This window comes from Siphateles boraxobius, unplaced genomic scaffold (assembly GCF_051911475.1).
Source record: "Siphateles boraxobius isolate OS27281-9 unplaced genomic scaffold, OSU_SipBor_1 11, whole genome shotgun sequence".
Lineage (NCBI taxonomy): Eukaryota > Metazoa > Chordata > Actinopteri > Cypriniformes > Leuciscidae > Siphateles > Siphateles boraxobius.
The window spans coordinates 16,763,111-16,770,682 of NW_027508711.1; positions in this window are offsets into that span (position 1 = coordinate 16,763,111).

Here is a 7,572-nt window from a genome sequence, read left to right on the forward strand (position 1 = left end):
AATGTTGATTTGGGGTCAAATTGTTTTATTTCATTATGTATGAAGAAATAGAGCGCAGTGTGATACTACAGACGTAAATGTAGCACAGCTGCCTGGGAAAACAGTAAAATAGTATAGCGGTCATTATACAAATATATTTTTATTATTTTGACCAGCAAGCCTTCTAGTGATATATAATAAAAAGATATATCACATATATAAAAAAAATAATCAGCTTGTTGATACACTGAATGAAATCATTCAAATCCATCGTCCTGGACCCCATGAGCTTGTCTTGTTATGATAATGACTTAACAAGGTTGCTGAGTAATGAAAATGCAGTCAGTGCAGTCAATGCCATTTGGTTATTATAGAAAGTGCAGAAACCTTCTGTGGGAACTCATACTGTACAGTACAGTATGAAATGCACATGCATCTGTGAGCAAAGACAGTCCAAGTAAAAAAAAAGTAAAAGACTTACATGAAGTTGCTATAGTAATAACTATACATTATGCACACTACATGCAACTAACCCTAACCCTAATCCTAAACCTAATCCTAACCCAATAGTAATTACATGTAATTACAATTGATTTTGAAGTTGGACAATACTGGGTGTGTTTACAGAGAGAGTACTTGAGCAAGTAAACGAAGACAACTGTGGTCGGTGCTTGTATCTTTACATCCAATTATAGTACTACACTCTGTTCTAATAATTATGACTCAGAGTTGGAGTTATATTGCTGTGGTATCAATGTTAATATGCACAATGCATTATGCATAATACATTATACATTTAAGTACTGAGTAATATTAAGTCATTACATGTAGTTACTTAATATTACTCAGTACTTAAATGTATAATGTGTAATTATAAAGTGTAACCCAAAAATAAGAGTATATTAATTTGGAACAACATTAGGGTGAGTATATTATGTAAATCATTTTCATTTTAAGGTGTCCTCGTTCCAGTGTAATAATACAGTTAAGTACAGAGTTATATTACTTAACAACATGTACTTAAAATAGGGTTAGGATCATGGCTTGGTTTAGGGCTAGTTATGCATATAATTATGCATAATTTACTGTTATTACTAACATAAGTACATGTAACGTGTAAAAAGGACACTGTAAACTAAAGTGTTAGCAATGATTCTACTCACATAAAAACAGTTAATTTAGATGTTAGTGTATTATCTAGATTGAATTAGTTTTTTTTTAATACTGCATATATATTTTACAAATCGGAAATAAATTATTGTCTTCTAAAATAAATAATAGATTCTGAACTGCCGAAATGAGTTGTCAGCAATTCCAGTCTCACTTCCGTAAAATATTTAACAAATCTGCATAATGCCTGCCTATGGTCTTCATTGGCTGCCCGCGAACAATGGCTACTTTGACCCATCCTCAAACACTTTAGTTGGATTTTGTTGTTGACATGTCCAAAAGGAAACTTCCAAAGGATGGGGATGTGAAGTGTCAGATGTTAAGATTCATTTTTACATTGATACCACAGCACTATGACTCAAATATTTTGTTGCGTTTCCTTCATTTTACTGTAGATTTCTCAAATGTCAGTGCTTATCCATTACAGATGGGGCAGTACAGACTTTTATTTGGACCAACTTGTCCTCCTGAATCACAAACTATAAGCATGATTAATTATTGATATTTTATAGATTAGATTTTCTACCAAGCATTTAAAATACATAGTGTTGTGTAGAGTATGCACCCATTGCACAGCTGTAGGTTTCTGCTAACCAGCTAACCCACATTACTGTTTTGAAATAGTTCTGCTAATCAGCAGTGGGCTTTGGGTATTGAGTAATGATAAAGGATGGAGCAAAATTTAGGTTTTCAAAAACTGTAATGTTACATCATTCATTCCCATTTGTGCTCTGCTAACTTATTTACCATTATTGTTTGGGTAAGTACTATTTAATTGTAACACAAAGTGTTTTTTTTTCTCTGATTCATTATTATTAGAACAGAGTGTAGTACTATAATTGGATGTAAAGATACAAGCACCGACCACAGTTGTCCTCGCTTACTTGCTCAAGTACTCTCTCTGTAAACACACCCAGTAATGTCCAAGTTCAAAATCAACACCTATTTACTGTCCCTACAGTGTGTTCAATTGTTGAGGATTAAAGAAGCCTCCGTAGATGAAACTCAGGTATGGTAATGGGCATTTTGTTTCTGACAGGTGCTGTAAGCGGTAGTCCAATGACCAATCAGAGCAGAGTATGGGTCGCAAAAAGGAGAGGTCTAGAGAGACAGAATCGTTTTAGACTCTTTGAGAAATGGGGTGATGTGCAATGTGCATTCCTAGAAAACTTCCCTGAAGCACTTCCAGTAGATTGACGGAAGGGACACTATTTACTGTAGTTGCTATGTCTGCATGACATAGGCGTGACTCTAAATAACTGTCTTCATTCCCCCTCCCCCCTGCTGTGGCTATTTATATCCTAATACCATGACAAGTGCTTCATCTTGCGGAGTTTAATTGACCTTACAGGGGCGCTGGCACCCCAGGACAAAGCGGCAGTAAGATTAATGCAGCAGAGTGTTCAATGGGCTGGCGTGGAGGTCTCTCAGAGGACTCTGCATGCTGAGTCTATGCAATGCTGGGACTCGTCTCACAAGCTCTTTAGTGAAGGTGGACGTCCCTGCCCCTGTTGCTCTGGCCGGAGGCTCTGTATCCCAAGCTACCGACTGCAGGGGGGTCTTATCAGAGGGACAGTCCGTGCAGCTTTTGTCATTGTCAGTGTTGACATTACCTCTTGCGTCCATCCTTTTGTTTTGGTTTAATTACATGTCGGACGTTGAAGAGCCTGTCAGTGTATCTTTGTCTGGAGCGCATGCTAGTGTTTGGGGACTCCATTGTTGTTCTGAAGCTTGCACAGATTAGCTTTTCACCGTGTTCAGTGGGAAGTGCATTTTTTAAAAGCAATTTTTGAGCTTCTGTGCTGTCTAAGACCCACAATAACAATGCTATAAGGTTTTTTATGACTTGACGCCTGCAGAGAAATGTGAAAAAACATGTCATCACTGAGCAATGTCTCCAAATATAACCAAGCTCACAGCTTTATAGTGATAAAAGGGAAACTATTCAATGATACAAACAGTTTGTTACGGCTGTTCAGTAGTGTCATTGTCCAGCTGAAGTCAGTTCAGTGTTGATTCAGTTCTGTTGTATTCAATAAATTATTCAATTAGTTCATTTAATCTATAAAGCAATTATAGATTAGTGAAGTTGACTAGAGAAATTATTTATTTTTAATTATTTTATTTTGTTACTTTACTGGAAGAATGTGTAAAGCTAAAGTGTGTAATTTCTTCACTTAGAAGAATCACTCTCACACACACAATTCCAGAACACTTACCAGTATTGCCTTGGTCTGACAAAATCATGTTATTGCTTGAACCACTGTTGGTATTTTAGGCTGGGGTGCCTTTCTATTCAACAACATAACTCACTGCTTATTTACCATAGTACAGTGCATTGATGGAAAAATTAAGCTAGTCACAACTGTTTCCCATTACTTTGTTACACAAGTACATACACGTTATGCATCCATCTTAAGAACCACATTGGTTCACTAAAACCTGCTCGTAAGAAATTAACAGTGAAATTACAGTTATTAACTGGCAGGAAGTTACAACTGACTTACTGTAAAATAAAATCACAGTAATTACCTGGAAGCAAGTGACAAGTAACTTATGTACCATAAAAACACAGTAATTATCTGGAAGCAAGTGACAAGTAACTTACTGTAACTCAAGCCACCTTTATTTATATATTGCTTTTTTACAATACAGATTGTTTCAAAGCAGCTTTATAGAGATAACAGGAAAATAATGTTGTAATCGTATTGTTAAATACAAAATTAAATGTCCCCAACTAAGCAAGCCAAAAGCCAATGGCGACAAAGGCGAAGAAAGGGCGAAAAGGCAAAAGGGACAAGGAACCAAAAATCCCATCAGGTGACAGAATGGAGAAAAAAACCTTGTGAGAACCCAGGCTCAGTCAGGGGGCCAGTCCTTCTTTGGCCAATGAACGAACAGTGTATGATTATGATTCATGCAGCATTATAGGTCAGAAGTCAGATGGGATCAAAACTTTCACAATATTTATCCAGTTTATCTGGTTAGGGGTCGGAGTCATCACGCCGGTATGGAGATGAGTTTGTTGAGGTGTCCATGAGGCCTTCACAGGATTGATGATGCTGGCACTTCAGGGATGCGTTGTCATCATGTCCATGCGATGGTCCTTCATCAGATCTGGATATGGCCTGGATCCGGTGGTTTGCGGTAAACCTCGGGATAAACAGAGAGACTAATATTAGCTTAGACGTCATCCTTTTTATGATGTACAAGTACATCAGGATTTATGGGAAGTGTTCCCGGTTCCGGCTGATCTAATCTATGCAGCCTAACATTGAATTATAGAAATCTATAATGTGTTATGTGTATGCTAAGCCAAAGAGATGTGTTTTTAGTGTAGATTTGAACTGACAGACTGTGTCTGCTTCCCGGACCAGGAAGATTGTTCCAAAGTTTTGATGCTAAATAGGAAAAGGATCTACCGCCAGCAGTCGATTTAGATATTCTAGAATCAACTGGCCAGAATTTTGAGATCAGAATAGACGTGAAGGACTATAATGCGTTAAGAGCTCGCTCAAGTACAGGGGGGCTAAATCGTTTTGTAAGTAATCAGCAATATTTTAAAATGTATACAATGTTTAATAGGGAGCCAATGCAGTGTTGACAGAACTGGGCTAATATGGTCATACTTCCTGGTTCTGGTGAGAACTCTAGCGGCTGCATTTTGGACCAACTGTAGTTTATGTATTAAACGTGCAGGGCAACCACCCAGTAGAGCATTACAATAATCTAGCCTTTATGTCATGAACGCATGAAGCAATTGTTCTGCATTTTTCATTGAGAGCATATGACATAATTGAGATATATTTTTAAGATGAAAAAATACAGTTTTACAGATACTAGACACGTGACTTTCAAATGAAAGATTGGTATCAAAGCACAGCAAGGTTCCTAACCGACGACGAGGACTTGACAGAGCAGCCATCAAATGTTAGACAGTATTCTTGTCACATTACGTACACGCACAACAGGTAAGATCCAAAGGCAGTTTATTATATAGGGGAATCCGTACTCACAACAGTCCAGGCAAAGGTCAAAATCCATAAAGCAATCCAAGACAGAAACAAAACAAGAACAGGCAAGACTTCCGAGGTAGTGTGACATAACAAGGACTCCATAACAAACACTAAACAGGCAGGGTATTTGTACACAGAACAAGACAATCATGATGGGGAACAGCTGAGTGCAATGAACAGTGATGAGCGCAGACAAGGATTGTGGGGAATGCAGTTCCAAAAGTGAATGACACCGTGGGGAAGGAGGACCTCTAGTGGACACCAGGGAACATAAATCAGACACTGTGACAATTCTAGGTTACTACGTGAGGAAGTTTTTTGTCCAATTATTAGAATCTTTTCAGAATTAAGTAGTAGGAAATTACTAGTCATCCAGTTTTTTATATCAGCTATGCATTCCGTTAATTTTGTGGATTGGTAAGTTTCGTCAGGGCGTGAAGAACTATAGAGCTGAGCATCATCAGCATAACAGTGAAAACTAATGCCATGCTTCCTAATGATATCTCCTAAGGGTAGCATGTACAGAGTGAACCGCAGCGGTCCTAGTACTGAGCCTTGTGGTACACCATACTGAACTTTTGACCGATAAGACATCTCTTCATTTACTGCTACAAACTGATAACGGTCAGATAAGTATGATTTAAACCATGCTAGTGCAATTCTACTAATGCCAACATAATTATCGAGTCTTTTTAAAAGATTGTTGTGGTCGATAGTATCAAAAGCAGCACTAAGATCGAGTAGCACTAATAGAGAGATACAACCACGATCGGATGATAAGAGCAAATCATTTGTGACTCTAATGAGAGCTGTCTCAGTACTATGATACGGTCTAAATCCTGTGTTTCTTTTGTCCAATTTTTATCTTTAAAGATTATCAACCTATTGCTGACTACTGCTGACTATTGCTTCTGCAAATACCTCTGCAAACAGAAGAAAATAAATAGTCAAGTCAATGAGTTGTCTTCTTGCGTGTTTTCTTGTTCATAGTTTGAACGCTATCTCAAGTTTGGGCAGAGCTGAATAAAAAATCGAAAAACTTGACAAACATATTTGGAACACGGAGTCGGCTTTGCAGCCTTGGTTAAATTAAGTTTACACAAGACTAGATAATGATCTGAGACATCCAGGAACTGCAGGAAAAGCAGTAGATTACCGAGCATAATCTTCATCTGCTGTTAGTCGACCTCGCCAGCAGGGGGTGCAAGCACGTGTTGTTGACGAAGACCGAGCAACAGTAGTGCAAGCCATTCATTGATAAAAACTAATTTACAACAATGTAAGTGTATTTGTGATTATTATGACATCTGTTTATGTGAAATTCAGTGTCTTCACGGTTACTTTTCCTGTGTAGCCTACATGCATCTTTCTCTACCGTGAACAAGATTGTAATGTTATTCCCCCGGATGTACAGATCCAATGTTACATTTGAGTTTGACACATATTTCTCTTGGTTGTTTAGTTGCCTTAACTTTATATTGTGGCGATTGTGCTGCATGTACTAGGCTACTAGGGTTTCCCTCAATACTTCAGGATTCCCCTGCTGGACATATAAAACGCTTAACCTAGCTTAATGGACTAATACAGTGATATAAAAGACCAAACTCGCAGGTTAGCAGATGGACTCAGAATATCAACTTAACGCTGAGCATTTCCCAGTGATATACTGGCATAAAGTTGGCTCGACATTGGACATTCGCACATTTAGGGACCATCTCTAAAGTTACATACGGCAGTATACACGTTTCTAACTTCAGTAGCATTCGAAGAGAACGACTTACAGTCATAAAACCAACTGTAAAGTGTTCATGTGGGTGTCAGGCATAATGCACAATTTATTCAAATAAATTGAAGTTTGCTGTTGAAGTTAGAAACGTGTAGGCCTATACCAATGTTGTATGCAACTTTAGAGACGGTCCATAAATGTGCGAATGTCCAATGTCAAGACATTTTTTGGTAACACTTTATTTCGATAGTCCACTTTAGACATTCCACTAACCATAAGTAACTTTGCAGCTACATGTCAACTAACTGTCATTAGAGTATTAATAGACTGTCTACTTAATATCTGCTAACACTTTATTTTGTTGGTCCCCAACAGACATTCTACTGACTATAACTAACTTGGCAACTACAAGTCAACTTATTCTACTAACCCGAACCACCTAACCCTAACCTAACAGTCTACTTACAGTCTACTACACTCTACTAATACTCTAATGAGAGTTAGTTAACATGTAGTTGAAAAGTTACTTCTAGTTAGTAGAATGTCTAAAGTGGACTATCAAAATAAAGTGTAACCCAATTTTACATTTACATTTAGTCATTTAGCAGACGCTTTTAACCAAAACGACTTACAGTTAAACTAACAATATAGAACAACAATATGCAAGTGCTATGAAATTTC